At 50.7% G+C, this 17,237-nt stretch overlaps 1 protein-coding gene across 6 annotated transcripts in view; it reads left to right on the top strand.

Annotated features, from left to right (window-relative positions):
• The first annotated feature begins 10,326 nt into the window (after positions 1-10,326).
• The window catches only part of CLIP4 (CAP-Gly domain containing linker protein family member 4), a 76,295-nt gene continuing 69,384 nt past the window's right edge, over positions 10,327-17,237 (top strand). For 4 of the 6 annotated variants that reach the window (XM_062209194.1, XM_062209195.1, XM_062209196.1 and 1 more), the window contains exon 1: positions 10,327-10,435. The gene's annotated coding sequence lies outside the window, so the exon portion shown is untranslated. Of the gene's footprint in view, positions 10,436-11,022; positions 11,043-11,746; positions 11,834-17,237 lie in introns of those variants that run through there. The other 2 variants (XM_062209193.1, XM_062209191.1) reach the window with 2 other exon arrangements.

The raw sequence follows: 17,237 nt of genomic DNA on the forward strand, positions 1-17,237 counted from the left end.
TTGTGTTGCTATATGGGGGCAAACTGTTGAAATCATTACCTAATATATACTAAACTGATCTTCTGTATATAAAGAGAATTGAAAATGAATCATGATGTGATTGGAAGGGGAGAGGGAGCGGGAAAGGGGAGGGTTGTGGGTGGGAGGGAAGTTTTGGGAGGGGGAAGCCATTGTAACCCATAAGCTGTATTTTGGAAATTTATATTCATTAAATAAAAGTTTAATAAAAAAAAAAAACAAATCACTGTCTATCTTGAGAAACTTTAGGTTGAATTGGTAGGGGCTAAGGATCTCAAGGCGACTTTTTCAGCTGATAAATTCCACCTCAAAATGCTTGAAGACTTTTGTGGGCCCCTAAAGATCAGGCTTTTCTTTGACGTGGGTGTCACAGGCGTGAGGTGTGAGGCTTAGGCCGAGCCTCACCGTGGGCGCGGCTGGCCGGCTCCTTTCCCTCTCGGGAGCGCTCGTTGGCTTCTCCACATCCCGTCACAGGGCAGTCTCAGAGCCTCTTGGCATGGCCCTCGCCAGTCTGTCCAGCCCCTCTCCCATGCAGCTCCTTGCCGTAGGCTACACTCCAGCTGTGGACTGAATGGTTCCCCCCAACTCCAGCTGCTGAAAGTTAGTATTTGGGGTTAGCGCCCTCATCAAGGAGAGCCCGGAGAGCTGCCGGGGCACCACAGTGGCTGCTCGCGAACAGGAAGGGGGCTCAGCCAGCTCCTGGGTCTGGGACTTCCGCCTGCAGGAGTGGATTTCTGCAGTGTATGCGCCAGCCGGTTCAGGTAGAGCAGCCCGAAGGCCTGAGACAGGCTCTGCCCGACCAGCAGAAGGTGACACACGCAGCCACCTCCTCCACCGCCAAGCCATTTCCCTTGCAAACATCATGCTCAGGAGTTTATCTCTGGAACCAGACGGCCCAGGTTCAAATCCCAGTTCTGTGAGCTACTGTGCGGTCTTGGGCCAGCGATCCCTCTGCTCCGAGCCTTGATTCTCTGACTGGAAATGAAAGCAGAATGATGTTTATCTTGCAGGAGGCACACATGGACAGCATGTAGTAAGCACCCAGTGGACGCCAGCTCCTTGCGTACTAGATCTTCTGTCCCAGTGAAGCTCAAAACATGTCTCTTCCTTGAGGCCTTTCCCAGCCACTCCGCCCCGGGAAATCCTGGGTACGGGGCCGGTTCTTCTGTGGGTGGTTGGTTCCTTTTTCTCCTGTGATTTGGGACCACAGCTGTTTGTTGAGCACCTGCGTGGAGACAGGCCTGTACTGGGTGTGCAACACCCGGACGCAGGTGTCCTCTGGCTCATTTTACCGCGGAACCACTGAGGCTCAAAATTCAGTCATAGGGCTGCAGAGCCAGTGAGGGATGACCCAGGGCTTCCCACGACTGCCGGCACGACCCTCTGCTTCCTCTCCTCGCAAACGAGGCATAGGCTCACGTCCAGTTCCAGCTTCCACGCTGCCCTTCACGTAGGAGGCACTGAGCGCATTTCTGGTGATCTGATGGACCAGGGTGCAATTTTGTTGTCCGACTAAGTGCCATTCGGTGTCTTGTGGCTGTGATTATCTTGAGGATAATAACCATATTGCATGATACGTTCGGATGGGCCTTAAACAGATAATCTATAACTTATTCTTCTTGTGTTGAACCCCATGTGGCTCTTAAAAAGCAGCTTGCATTGATTTTCGCCTCGACTGTTCCCTGCTGTTTCACATACAGTTTAGATGAGGAATGTTAGAACCGATCTTATTATCAATGCGGCTTTTGCCACAAAGGAGAGTTCCTCGGGACTCGGTAGCAGCTAATTGGGCTGTCCATGGTTCTCTTTGGTTAGGTGAGTCATGTGATCCCTGGTTGACAAGGCGCGAGCTGCTTCCTGCCCAGTCGCTGGCAGCTCCAGTGGGTCTGACATTCTCTCAGCCCCTTAATCAAGACGTTGTTAAAGATGCTGATGGTTCACAGTGAACCGGGACAGAACCACACGGGTTCTGTGAGGCGACTCGATGGGGCTTAGGTGATGTGGAAGTTTTGCATTTTGACTGTGTGCACGCGTGTGGTACAAAGTCAGCTTCTGTGGTTTCCCAGTTCCTGGGACGTAACATTCTACCTTACCGAGACTGAAATCCTGAGAGCCTGACCCGTTCACACACAATGTATTTGTTGAATTTTGTACTACGCTCTGGATGCTCTTCTATGTACTTGGGACCTAGCAGTGATAAAAATAGGCTAAAATTCCCATCTTTTGGGGGCTTCTTTTTTTAGACCAATTTTTTTTTTATCTTGGAAAACATTTCAAACTTATGCAAAAGAAGGAACAGTAACATATCCATCAGCTTTTAGAAGTTATCAATATTTATGTTTTTTTCATTTATACCCCCATCATATACTTATTTTTAATGGAGCACTTTAAAGCAGTCCCAGGTTTCAGATCTCTGAGCAGGGGTGGGTGTTTGCACAGCAGTTAAGCTGCCTGTTGGGATACCTACGTCCCACAGCTGAGTGCCCGGGACAGAGTCCTGGCCACGCTCTCCATTCCAGCCTCCTGACCGTGCACACTCTGGGAGGGAGCGGCGGATGACGTAGGGAGTTTTGTCCCTGCCACCCATGTGGGAGGCTTGGATTGAGTTTCTGACTCCTGGTTTTAAGCTGGTATTTGGGGAGTAGATCAGCAGATGGAAATCTCTCTCATTCTTACTCTCTCTTTTTCAAATAAATAAGTGATTAACTTAAAAAAAACTTATCAAGCATACTTTCATATGAATCTCTGGTAAGAATTTTTAATAAAGACATAATTAATTTTATTATACCTAACACAATGAACAAACATTTCTTAATTTCACTTAATATCTAGTCCTGGTTAAATTTTTTTTAAAGATTTATTTATTTACTTGAAAGAGTTACACACAGAGAGAAGGAGAGGCAGAGAGAGGGAGAGAGGTCGTCTTCCATCTGCTGGTTCACTCCCTAGTTGGCCGCAACAGCTGGAGATATGCCAATCTGAAGCCAGGAGCCAGGAGCTTCTTCCGGGTCTCCCACACAGGTGCAGGAGCCCAAGGACTTGGGCCATCTTCTACTGCTTTCCCAGGCCATAGCAGAGAGCTGGATCTGAAGTTGAGCAGCCGGGACTCGAACCAACGCTCATATTGGATGCCAGCACTGAAGGCAGTGACTTTATCCATTACGCCACAGTGCCAGCCCTCCTGGTGAAAATTTGCCCAAGAATTTTTAAACACTTGTTTGTGTGAGTCCAGATCCAAGCAAGGTATGGGCTCTGGATAGTGCGCTGTGTGCCTTTGGCCTGTAACGCTTCCCCTGGGCTACTTTTTGTGCTTGTCAGAGTCGGGTTCTTTGTCCTGTAGGGGTTCCTGCTGTTTGGATGCGGCTGACTGTATCCTCCCGGTGGATTTTAATGCCAATCCTTTATGCTGCACGTTTTTTATAAAATGATAGTTCCATCGAGGAGCTTGGTCAACGGGAGGGGAATTACTGGAATGGACATCTGCATGGGAATGGAGTGGATGCAACTTTGTACTCCAGACATGCTTCTGGAGGTGTCTTGGTGGCCACATACTTGGGTGGCCAGTGTGAAACCCTCGGCTCTTGGGCCACAGTGGCAGTTTTGATTCTGACGTCATGAAACACTCCCTTTGTTTCTTTTTCCTTTCTGTTGGCCTACAAAGATGTTTGCAAGGGGCTGAGTCGTGTGCTGCTTGGGAGTGGCCCCAGCCTGGGAACCGGCTGGATTTGAAAATTCATGTGTTGGTGTTTTCTTGGGAACTTGGTCTGCCAAAGAAAGAACAGTTAGAGGCTAGCATGATTCTAGGTTAGACCACTGCGTTAGGATATGTGATGGTGTCTGCAGGACTTAGTTTGTAACATATATACAGGTGATTTGAATGGGTAACCAGGAATGAGAAGCACCCACTCGGTGATGAGGCTTGTGCAGTTCAGCTGAGTCCTCTTCAGATTTTTGTCCCCTTCAGCTGGTGGGCAACACTTGCAGCCTTGAGGCAGAGTGGAGACAGGTCCACAGAAGGCAAACCCAAAAAGAAACAATACAGAGTTCCTGGCTCCAGGGGCTGTCAGTTTCTAAGAATACCTGTAGCACTAATGAATTTCCTCCATAGATGATGTCACTTTTTTTTTTCCAAAAAAGATAATATCTTTAAAAAATTTTGTTTATTCAAGAGATAGGGAGAGCGTACACACTCCCATCCACTGGTTCACTCCCAAATGCCAGAGCCGGGAGCTGAGAACTCAACCCAGATCTCCCCTGTGAGTGGCCATCACCTGCTGCCTCCCAGGGTGTGCATTAGCAGGAAGCTGGAATCACAACCGAAGCTGGGAGCTGAACCCAGGCACTGCAGTGTAGGATGAGCGCATCTTACCTGCTAGGTCAAACGCCTGCCTCGAGCTTTTTATTTTTAATTGGCACATAATAATATTACATATTTGTGGAGAACAATGTGATGTTGCAATACATGTATACAATGCAGAATGTTCAGTCAAGGCAATTAGCATTGCTCTCACTGAAAGCATGTATCATTTCTTCATGTTGGGAACATTCAGAATTGTTTCTTCTAGCTACTTTGAAGTACACAATAAGTTATTGTCAACTATAATCGCCCCACTGTGCTATAGAACACTAGAGCTTACTTTCCTGTCTAACTTCATGTTTGTACCCAATAACCAGTCTCTCACTCTCCTCTCTTCTGGCCTAACTTCCTGGCCTCTGATAACTACTATTTTACTTCCTATTTCTATAAAATCAACTTGCTTAGCTTCCACATATAAGTGAGAACATGCTATCTTTGTCTTTCTGTGCCTGTCTTATTTCACTTAACATGGCATCCTCCAGGTCCATCCATGTAGCTGCAAATGACAGGATCTCCTTCTTTTTCTGGTTGACTAATTTTCCATTGTGTAAATACACCACATTTTCTCCATGCATTCATCCCTGGATGGATACCTAGGTTGGTTCCATATCTTAGCTATTGAGAATGGTGCTGAAATGAACACAGGAGTACAGCTGTCTCTGTCATACACCTTTTATTTTTATTTATTTATTTATTTATTTATTTATTTATTTATTTATTTTGACAGGCAGAGTGGACAGTGAGAGACAGAGAGACAGAGAGAAAGGTCTTCCTTTTTGCCGTTGGTTCACCCTCCAATGGCTGCTGCGGCCAGCTCATCGCGCTGATCCGAAGCCAGGAGCCAGGTGCTTCTCCTGGTCTCCCATGCGGGTGCAGGGACCATCCTCCACTGCACTCCCGGGCCACAGCAGAGAGCTGGCCTGGAGGAGGGGCAACTGGGATAGAATCTGGTGCCCCAATCGGGACTGGAACCCGGTGGGCTGGCGCAGCAAGGCGGAGGATTAGCCTGTTGAGCCATGGCGCTGGCCCTCTGTCATACACCTTTTAAAGATTAAGGACAAGCACTTTGGTTGGGGGAATCCAGAAATGTGAGAGAAGGAGGGATGACCCCACTGAGCACACAGAAGAATAGAGTTGCCATTTAGTTTATTGAGATGAGAAAGGTTATGGGGAAGGGTTCTGATTCAAATGTGTTACATTGGAGATGTGTGTTGTTTGCTGTGAAGTAGGTAGTGAGTAGGCAGCTGGATATTTGGGGGTAACTCAGAAATCTTGGGGTAGAGTGGAATTAAAAGATAAGTTACTCGGGGCCGGTGCTGTGGGGCAGTAAGTTAATCCTCCGCCTGCGGCGCCAGCATCCCATATGGACACCGGTTCTAGTCCTGGCTGCTCTTCTTCCCATCCAGCTCTCTGCTATGGCCTGGGAAAGCAGTAGAGGATGGCCCAAGTCCTTGGGCCCCTGCAATCGCATGAGAGACTCGGAAGAAGCACCTGGTTCCTGGCTTTGGATTGGCATAGCTCTGGCCGTTGCGGCCATTTGGGGAGTTAACCAGCAGATGGAAGACCTTTCTGTTTCTCTCTCTCACTGTCTGTAACTCTACCTCTCAAATAAATAAATAAAATCTTAAAAAAAAAAGATAAGTTACTCTGGGGACAATGCTTCTTGTAATCCATGCTGAGAATTTTCATAATGTGCATTTCCACGAACATTTTGAAGACTCCTGTGTGCATGGATTTCAATGTTTTTGTTTTTCTCCAAAATAAGCATCCATATTCCACGAAGTTTCTGAGGTACCCTTGTATGTATGAAGTTTAGGGCTGGAGATACAAATTTGGGAATTATGAAAATAGAGGTGGCATTTAAGGCCAGGAACGGGGCAAGGCACGGTGGCTGAGTGACCAGCAGAGTGACCTCTGGGAAGCACGGGAGGAAGGGGTGTCCACGAATGCTGCCGGGGGCTTTTGAGGTGTCCCAAGAGCAGGACTGCTGAGTAGTGAAGTGTACGGATGACTCCCCACCCCCCAAATACTCCAGACTGCTCCCCAGAAAGTAGTTGCCTGTTTAAGTCCCCCCAGCAGTTTACGAAGCTCCCCATTTCCCTATTTTTTTCCCGTATTTGGGATTATCTTCCTGATTTTTACTGTGCTGGTGGGGAAAGCCATGGTGTATCAGAGCTGGCTCATGGAGGTGTTTTATTCAATGACGTCACACAGGTGGCTTGAAATCTGCGGTGGTGACAGTATTTGCACCTTGGGAATCACCAAACATCACCCGTTAGGATTCCCACCTCCTTCTGGAGGGCTGACTCTAAAATGTAGCCCAGTGTACAGTGGCTGTGAGTAGCATCAGGCTGTTTGCACTTCCATTCCCTGATTCCTAACCAGTCTGAGCATCTGCCCCGTGTTTGCTGACCATTCTGGCTTTTCCCTCTGCGAATCGTCTATTCCCAGCCTTTTCTCATTTTTAGAATGGGTTTTCTGACTTTGTTTTGTTGATTTGCAAAATGTTTCTTATATATTTTAGATAGCAATCCCTACTTGCTTTTTAAAAAGATAATTTGTTTTATTTATTTATTTATTTATTTTTTAAGATTTATTCATTTGAGAGGCAGAGTTATAGACAGAGAAAGGGAGAGGCAGAGAGAAAGGTTTTCCATCTGCTGGTCCACTCTCTAAGTGGCCACAACTGTGCAGCTGGGCTGAACTGAAATCAGGAGCCAAGAGCTTCTTCTGGGTCTCTCATGCAGCTGTAGGGGCCCAAGCACTTGGGCCATCTTCCACTGTTTCCACTACCAGAGAGCTGGATTGGAAATGGAGCAACCAGGACTCGAACCAGCACCCATATGGGTTGCCAGCACTGCAGGTGGAGGCTTAACCTACTACACCACAGCACCAGCCCCTATTTATTTATTTGAAAAGCAGAGTTACAGGGGGAGGAATGAAAGGAAAGAGGGAGAGGGAGAGGGAGAGGGAGAGGGAGAGGGAGAGGGAGAGGGAGAGGGAGAGGGATCTTCCATCTGCTGGTTCACTCCCCCAAATGACTGCAACATCCAGGCTGGCCAGGCTGAAGCCAGGGGCCAGAAACTCCATCTGGGTCTCCCACATGGGTGGCAGGACTCAAGCACATGGGCCATCATCTGCTACTTTCCCAGGCATCAGCAAGGAGCTAGATTGGAGCAGAGCAGAGCCAGCTGTGCTTGAACCTCCATCCTGATATGGGATGGGGGAGTCCCAAGTGGTGGCTTAACCCTCTGTGTGGCACTGCCCACCCTCTGATATTCTTAATTGAAGAGAAACTTAATTGTGAAGTAGTTAAATCTGCACTCTTTTCTTTATGGTTTGTGCTTATACAGTCTTGTTTTAAAGATTTATTTATTTTGAAAGATCTACAGAGAGAGAGAGAGAGAGGGAGAGACTATATAGAGAGATCTTCCAGCCGTTGGTTCACTCCTCACGTGGCTGCAATGGCCAGGGCTGGGTCACATGGAAGACAGGAGCCAGGAGTGACTTCCAGGTCTCCCACTTGGGCGATGAAGGCCCAAACATTTGGGCCATCTTCTGCTGTTTTCCCAGGCCATTAGCAGGGAGCTGGGTCAGAAGTGGAGCAGCTGGGACATGAACTGGTGCCCATATGGCATGCAGGCATTGTAGACAATGGTGTTACCTACTCTGCCAACACATTGGCCCTGATGTAAATTCTGACCCCTTATCTGTAGAGCTCATCTTCTACACATTCTTGTCTAGCTTTGTTATGCAGGCCTCCCATTTATCTGGACTTCATTTTTGTCTCTGGTGGATGCCGGCCACTTGACTTCATTTTTCTTTATAAACCACTCCAGTTCCCCCCAACACCATCTTCTAAATAACTCGCACTTTCTCATTGGCTGTGGTACCACTCTTCTGTGTATGGAGGTCCCGTTCATATGTGAATCCTCTTCTGAGTCCTCCTTCTGTGACGCTGCTCTTATCCCTTCCATTGGTGGCACCAAACTACACCTTTCGCTATGTGCTGATAACATAGTCTCCTCTCTTTGCTATTGCTTTTCAAAATAGATTTCATGGTTACAAATTTTATTTTTCTTGATATATTTTATACGTTTATTGAGCCCCTTAAAATGTTGGTCCCTGTTGGAATTTTGCTTGGCATAATCTTGAATTTAGAGCTCACACTGGCATTTTTATAATGTATAGTCATCTTCTCCTGGGCATATCTCTTCATTTAGTCAGTCTTATTTTTTATCCTTATATGGCGTCCCAAAATTTTCTCCATAGAGTTCTTGTAAGTTGTTAGGTTAATTCCTGGAGATCAAGCTTTAGAATTTTACTGCTACAGTGAACGGCCTCCTACTGTCCATTTCATTTCCTGGTTGCTTGCTGCTAATGTAGGGGAGGCTGTTGATTTCTAGAAACTGATCTTGTAGTTGGCTATCTTGCAGAACTAATATGACTTCTAATAGTTTATTGATTCTGCTGGGTTTTCTATGCTGATGAGCCTATTGTCTGCAAACATGAGAGCCGGGAAGATGTGAGGGGCTCTGCCCTGTGCTCTGATACTCTGCCCTTAACCGTGGCTGCTAGTTGAGTTTCAGTCTGGTGCCCCAGTGCTGGTTGCTGAGTGTCTCTTGTGGGCCTAAAGTCTTAATTTCTCTATGCACACACACGGCAGAGACCAAGTCCTTGTCTTCCTCCCCTGGGATTGAGACCCTGCCCAGTACTATTTGTTCATGATTTGGGGTCCTGGTAACTACTGATAGACCTTCCAGATGCTGACTGATCACCTGGATCTCTGATCCCTGCTGCCCTACGGAGCCTGTTCTTGGTCCTTGATTTCCCCAAGGAACTTCCCATGTAAGTGACACAAATGAATGGATCAACACAGGTCTTCAGAACAGGTGGCTGCTGTTCAAGTCTTATTTCTGCACCCAAGGTACAGTCTCCAGGAGTCTGCTTCTTCATTTGTTAAGTGACGTGAAGTGAGATCCTTAGGTCCCCATACAGGCGCCACTCAGTACCACCCATTTCCATATGGTGACACTGGCCACCCTTGCTGTTCACCTTCTGGCAGTGTGGTTTCTTGCTGCATTGTTCCAGAACCTTGTGCCTTCAGATACAACTGAATCTCAGCATCTACAGCTGTACCACATCGGTGCCAATGGACTGTTCAAGTTCCAAGTGCTGGTCCCATGTCACTATCCAGTCCCACCCTTGTTAACTGGGAAATACCTGGTGTGGAGGCTGGTGTTCCAGGAAGCCTGGCTCTTGTGAGTGAGTGCTGGCATTCTTGACAGTGGCTGAGGGAGTAACCTCTGTTTTCTGAGGCAGTTAGGATTCCCTGGTGGCTCGACATCCTGAGAATTTGCCCATTTACTATATGGTGTTTGGGTATAGCAGAAAAAGCCAGTGGCCTGGCTGGTTCCCACGGAGACCTTTATTTTGGCCAAGAACATTACTCAGCTAGTCACACCCTGTCACCTCCTAGTAGTTGTCGAGGGAAAATTTAAATCAGCAACAAAACTGAACCGTGTACCTGTGGACACCTTACCAGTGGCTCCTTCTGCTACACACAGATCTTCCTGAGTTTCTGTGGCTCTGTGGCGCTGGATCTCATTTACAGGTGCTTACCTCTAACCAAAGGCAGATTGCTTTCCTTCTGTTGACCAGAGAAAGGAGTGGGCATGAACAGGGTGTGACGAGAGCAGGGAAAGGGAGGTGAAGTTCCCATAGGGAGGAGGAAGCATTGCGTCATAGTATCACCTCCGAGAGCGTGTGAAGACGCCAAGGCTGCAGGGACAGAGAAACTGGCAGCCAACCAGGGACGTGGGATGGTCACGGTATTTAAATATTGCACAAGCGCTGTGGGTTTGAGTTGACAGCGTGCCCCACCCGACTCAACAACGTGATGTGACTGCAACAGACAACTATGTTGGTATCTTGAGCCAAGTTCCCAGAAGCATAGGGCTTGGAGAGGTGCACCCGAGAGGCCACTCATTCCCTCCTGAGCATCAGACTTGAGGGCTCTCCAGGAGCAGGGAGGCATCCTCCACATCCCTCAACATGCTGGTGAGTGGGGCTGTAACCTTGGCCTCTAAGGAGCGGCCCACTGGACAGAGGAAGCTTGTCCAGATTCCTTGGAGTCCGATTTCATTTGAGAATCCTCCGGGGGGTGGGGGGTAGAAAGAGAACTCAATGACGAGGAGATGTAGGGGAGACATTTTTCAAAAACCTGATCAAGGACAAAGGGGCTGCCTTAAGAGGCGGTGAGTTCCTTGTTGCTGGAGAGGTTCAACCGTGGCCACGTGGTGAGAGGGTGCTGTAAGAAGGAGTGAAGCAACTGGAAGGGGTCTTTTTCTAGTGCCTGGAACCAATGTTGCTAACAGGAAAGAATGCTCTGGCTTGGGGGGAGCAATCACCTCTGCTCTTGCACAGTCGTTCGTTGGTTCATTCATTCGTTCCTGTCTGCAGCTGCCAGGCACTGTGCTGGGTGAGCAGGGGAGTTCAGCACATGGTCTGGGCCCGCCTGGCAGAGAGCTGTTAGGGGAGCACACGATTGACTTCAGGGTTGCAGAGCTCAGAGCTCACGACTCTGAGTCTAGTGGCCGCATTAGGCGTCAAACAACACCCTTCTTCTCGCTAGAGGAGGGAGGACCAGGATGTCAGTGCCTATACGGTAGGGGCCACGGTGTCATCTCCTTCCTGTTGTTAGGAGATGGGGAAGGGGCTCAGGAGGGAGGGAGCGTGAGGAGGGGACCCCTGCGACAACCGCTCACTTCTCCCTTCTGCCTCCACCTGACACTTGGCGACTTGGGCATGGCATCGCCCAGGCTTCTCACGGCAAAGTCTGCAAACAGGCACCGGGCTGAGGAGCCCACTGGAGCCACGCACGGCCAGCAGCGCCTCCAGCGCAGGTCGTGAGACAAGGGCGGGCTGGCCCGGGGTTTCCAGGGGGACCCTACGCGCGGCGGGCCTTGGGCAGCTGTCCCACGTGCCTGTCCGTGCGAGGAGGGTTTCTCCACTGCCTGCCCCGCCGCGCTACAAACATTTGCACGGCGCCACCCTAACAAGGGCAATCTGCAAAGCCCGGCCGGGCGCCGCAGCGCGGGGGACGGCTGATCTTCCACTGCCTGCGGGGCGCAGGGGTGCCCGCGGCAGGCGAGCGAGGGCAGGCGCGCGCTGCGGGTCTCCGGGCCCCGCTCCCCAGCGCGTGCGCGAGGCCGAGGCCGAGGCCTGCGCGCAGCCCGGGCGCCTGCACTGCGCGCGCGCCGACCCCGCGTGGGGCCCGGCTCCGGCGCGCGGCGCGGAGGCGGCGGGCGGGAGGGGCCCGGGCGAGGTCGGCCTCGGCGCGGCGGGAGGCTCGGCGGCGGGCACGGGAGACCGGCGCCCGGCGGGTAGCGCGCCTCCGCCTTTCCTCCGCGCCCCGCGTCCCCAGCCGGCCGCTCCGACAGGACCCGGAGGAGGCAGGTGGGGCGCGGGCGCGCGGGCCTCCCGGGCCGCTGCAGGCGGGCGGGCGGGCTCCGGGTAGGGGCGGGCGGCGGGACGAGGGCCCGGAGGTCGTTGGCGGTTCGGGGAGGGCAGCGTGGAGGCGCTGGCGGCTCCGGAAGCCCGGCGGCCGCCTCCCCCGGGCGCCGGTATCGCTGGCCGGCCGCCCGGCCGTGGGGAGGCCTCCCTGGGGTGGCGCGGTCTGCGGGGTGGGGACGTGGGTTTGTCGTTTCCGTTGCTGGCGCGCGGTTCCCTTTAGGAGCAGGTGCGGCGAGGTGCGCGCGGCTGGTTCTGGCCCGCGCCCGCGGTGACCGCCGCGGACATCCCGGGCGTCCCCTGCGCAGAGCTGTGCTGCGCACTGCGCGCCGGGGGTTTGCAGACGCGGCCCGCTTCAATGTCTCCCACGCCTCCCCTTGCCGATTAAGTTGTGCTCAGAGCCGCAGCGAGCGACCTGCCCTTCGCCACCCCGAGACTCCTGAACTCCGCACCGTCAGCGGGGGCCAGGGCGGTCGGGGGCGCAGCGCCGGGACCCGCCCTACACAGAGACGCGCCCTGTCGCGCACCCCTGCGGGTCTCAGGACGGGCGCGCGGTGCTGGCGCTCGGGTTGAGTTAGGTGTCAGGTGCCCAATCCTGTGGTTTGCAGTGTAGCAACATCGCGGGATAAAAGACAGCCTTTGAACTATGTCGATAAAGTAACACCTCCTTAGAAACAGCTGCCAGATACTTCAACTGTACTTTACCTTGGCGCTGACATTTGTCACCGAGACTCTTCCACACAGAGTCATGTGTGTTCCGGCTGTCTGCGCTGTAAAGTGAACCCTGAAGCGCAGCGAGTGTCGCCCTTGCTGCTCTGTGGGAGCCTTAGCACATGCCTGAGACGTGTAGGATTGATTTCCGTGATTTCCGGTGTACCAGATATGGCCCTACAACGAAATCTTTTCAAAAAGTGATGTTTATACGGTCTCTTACATGGTCTTTGTACGGTCTCTTTATATGGTCTTTATATGGTCTCGTATTACTTGTAACGATTCCCATTTGGAAACAGAGACTGATGGTGTCTGGACGACAGCTTCCTGCCTTCTCCCTGTTCAGACTGACAGACACACAGCTGGCTACTTTAAAGCTGCCGTTCCTTTGTGAGTCGTTTATAGTGCGCTGCTTGCACAGGCTTGCTTATCGATTGGGCCTGTGTCCGTACTTGTTGTTCCAGGCGTCCGCGTGCTGTTTGCTTATCCAGAGAATGGGCTGTCCTGTTCTCTGTCCGTGCTGTTCAGCACAACTTTTTGTGGCCAGGGAGTATTCCTTCTGCGCTGTGCAGACACAGCCCCAGACAGCTCCTGAGCACTTGAATGGGGCCAGAGCAATGGAAGAAATGGATTGTAAATCGGAATAGTCATATGTGGTGTGGCTACCCGGTGGGGCATCACAGTGTTAAATTATTGGCTGCTTGGGAAGCCTTCACTGAGTTGTATATATATATTTGTAAAATTTATATTTGAGAGGTGGGGGGGGGGGAGAGCTAAGACAAAGACAAAGGTGGGGGGAGGAAGAAGAAGAAGGAGAGGAGAGTGCTCCCCCACGTGCTGACTCACTCCTCAGACACCTGCAGTGGCTGGGACTGTGTTAGGCTGGGCAGAAGTCAGGAGCCAGGAACTCTTCAAGTTTTTCCCACATGGGTGGCAGGATCCCAGCCACTTGAGTCATCCCTGCCTCCCAGGTGCGCATTAGCAGGAAGCTGGAGTTAGGATCCAGAGCTGGATGTTGAACTCCAGGACTGCTCCAAAATGGGATGTGGGTATCTTAACCACTGAGCTAAATACCAGCTCCACACTGTCTTGAATCTGGCCTCTCCTGGTACCCAGCTGTCAGTTACAGCACTTAATATTGTTATACATTAACTGCAGCTTGCTTGTAGGGATGCAACACTTGACTACAATCTACATGAGGACTAGGGCATGCCTGTTTTTTTTTTTTTTAAAGACATTTATTTATTTATTTGAAAGGCAGAGTTACATAGAGAGAGGAAGAGACAGATCTTCCCTCTGATAGTTCAATCCCCAAATGGTCCCAACAGCCAGGGCTGGGCCAGGTGGAAGCCAGGAGCCAGCAACTTTTTTTTTTTTTTTAAAGATTTTATTTATTTATTTATTTGAGAGGTAGAGTTACAGACAGAGAGAGAAACAGAGAGAAAGGTCTTCCTTCCGTTGGTTTAGCCCCCAAATGGCCGCTACAGCTAGAACTATGCAGATCCGAAGCCAGGAGCCAGGTGCTTCCTCCTGGTCTCCCATGCAGGTGCAGGCACCCAAGCATTTGGGCCATCCTCCACTGCCTTCCTGGGCCACAGCAGAGAGCAGGACTGGAAGAGGAGCAACTGGGACTAGAACCCGGTGCCCATATGGGATTCCGGCGCCTCAGGCAGGGGGTTAGCCAAGTGAGCCATGGCGCCAAGAACCAGCAACTTCATCTGGCTCTCCCATGTGGCTGCAGGGGCCCAAGCACTTGGGCCATCTTCCGCTGCTTTCCCAGGTGCATCAGTAGGGAGCTGGATTGGAAGTGGAGGAGCTGGGACTCAAACCGGTCCCCATATGAGATGCTGGCATTGCAGGCAGTGATGTAACCCGCTGGGCCACAATGCTGACCTTTGTCATTTTTTTTTTTCCCTTTGCTTATGCATAGCTTCAGACTTAGTAACGAACATTCAATAAATACTTGTTGAATGCATAAATGAACTTCTTTTAAAAAATGTTTATGTTCATCTATTTTAAAGGCAGAATGACACACACACACAAAAGAGAGAGAGAGGGAGAAGGGGGGGGAGAGAGAGAGAGAGAGAGAGAGAACCAGCCTCATCTGCTGGTTCACTCTCTAAGTGCCCACACCATCTAGGGCTGGGCTGGGCTGAAGTCAGGAGCCTGAAACTCCATCCTTGAGGACAGGTGCCTTCCCCTTGACATTCGCTCTAGGGGCTTGGGCTGACTCATGTCCAGTACTGTTTATAGGTATTTGTACTTGTTTGTTGATTGAACAGACACTATGTTGGTAGCAGATAAAAGGTAAAACTTGTTTTGGAATCTCCTGAAAATCGAGACCCATGACGCAGAATAGGAGGCCGAGGGAGGGGCCCATGGGTGTGGTGAAGGTGGACATGGCAGGGGGGGTCTGGTGGTTGATCAGCTCCAGGGCACTGCTCTGGGTTCAGGGAGGCTCTTTCGGGGGGTGCTGCACTGCTGTGAAGAAGTGGTCATCTCCACTTCTCACTGCTCCGTGTTAATGCGGGGACCAGGGATCCTTGGGAACTCACAGGATGTTAGAGCCATGGTACAAGATGCTCCTGCTCAGAGCCAGCTTGGGGTGCTGGAGACATAAAATTCCTAGAGAAGTCAGTCTTGGGGGAATTTGATGTAACCATGGTGTCATCTATTCCATACACAATTAATTAGGACTTCTTTCCTTTTTTTTTTTTTTTAAAGACATTAATTTGAAAGAGAGAGAGAGAGAGTTCATGTATTAGTTCAGTCCCCAAGTGGCTGCAATGGCCGGAGCTGAGCTGATCCCGAGCCAGGAGCTTCTTCCCAGTCTCCTATGTGGGTGCAGGGGCCCCATCACTTGGGCCATCTTCAGCTGTCTTCCCAGGCTCCTTAGCAGGGAGCTGGATCGGAAGTGGAGCAGCCGGGACATGAACCGGCGCCCATGTGGGATGCTGTTACTGCAGGCAGCTGCTTAACCTGCTGTGCCACAGCACTGGCCTCCCAAAACACAGCTTCAGGAGCGCAATTTCCCAGTGCCCCTGGAACCGAGAGGTCTGGTCTTTGGTCAGGTGTTTCAGTGCTTCTTGGCTTAGCCCTGGAAGCCTGTGACTGACAGCCTTGCTGCTCCCTGCTCTCCCAGCCCTCGGTCCCTTTGACGTTTCTACCCCAATGTCTGCCTGTCTTTCAGGACCTGTGTCAGGTACTGCTTTCTTTACTGCACTGCTTCGGACTCTTAGAAGCTCCCAGCAGCTGTCCCTGGTCCTCTGTGATGGAACAGATACTGTTCTGTAGCATAGCCTCTAGCTGCCTAGCAAACCCGGGCCATCTGTTACTCACTTTTGTATTCTCAGAAACATCTGGAATAGTGCTTTGTATGTGATGGTTCCTTAATAGATACTAAGTTTTCTTTAAATATATTTTTTAAAATTTCATTTTATTTTGAAAGGCAGAGAGTTTTTGAAAGCTTTTGAAAGAAAGAATGTGAGTGTGTGTTTAAGATTTATGTATTTGAAAGGCAGAGTTACAGAGAGGCAGAGGCAGAGAGAGAGACAGAGAGAGAGAGAAGGAGGGAGGGAGGGAGGGAGGGAGATCGATCGATCTTCCATCTGCTGGTTCACTCCCTAGATGGCTGCAATGGCCAGGGCTGCAGTGATCCAAAGACAGGAGCCAGGAGCTTCTTCTGGGTCTCCCATGTGGGAGCAGGGGCCAAAGCACTTTGGCCATCCTCAGCTGTTTTCCCAGACCATAGCAGAGAGCTGGATCAGAAGTGGAGCAGCCGGGACACGGACTGGCACCCATATGGGATGCTGGACTGCAGGCAGTGACTTCACCAGCTATGCCACAGTGCTGGCCTCGAAAGAAAGAGTTTTGAAAGACAGACGTACCTTCCATCCACTGGTTCATTCCCCAAATGCCCACAACAACCGGGGCTTGGTCAGGCCAAAGCCAGGAGACTAGAATGTCTTTTGGGTTTTCCAGGTGGGGACTCAAGTACTTGAGCCATCATTTGCTGCCTCCCAGGGTACGCACTGGCAGGAAGCTGGATTGGAAACACCAAGGAGCTGGGACTGGAATTCTGCACTGTGATAAGGAATACTGTGGTCCCACGTGGTGGGTTTGCTTGAAACACCACCCGCCCCTAACATTTTATTTCTGTTCTCTGGCTCTGCAGGCAGCCTCATCCCCTGGGTAGGCTGTCTGCCCAGGTTTACTGCCCAGCAAGTAAGGGCCAAGAGGCAGGAATTGTGAGGGAGGGAGGCGCTCCAGTGTTGCAGGAGGGCTGTCTCTGTGGCGTGCCTGCCTGATTGAAATGGAGATCATTTGAAGAAGATTGCCACTGCTAGGTAATGCCAATTACTTGACCTTGCCAGTTCTCTCTTTATGTGACAAGGTTAATGAGAAGACGATGCAGAGTGCTGGGTGGCAATAGTTTTGAATGTTTTCAAGATAGTAACAACTGGATTTGGTATCTGGTCTAGAATATCCATGCCACATAAATGCATACTTTTTGAGAAACAAGCGTATGACTGTTTACCCAGTTTCTGATAGAATTTAAAACGCGTGAATTGAGTTGGGAAGAAAGGAGTTAGTTCAGAGGGGTGACTCTCCTTGGAGTGCAGTGGCAAGGTCAAGATAG

The sequence above is a fragment of the Lepus europaeus genome, chromosome 13 (assembly GCF_033115175.1).
Source record: "Lepus europaeus isolate LE1 chromosome 13, mLepTim1.pri, whole genome shotgun sequence".
Lineage (NCBI taxonomy): Eukaryota > Metazoa > Chordata > Mammalia > Lagomorpha > Leporidae > Lepus > Lepus europaeus.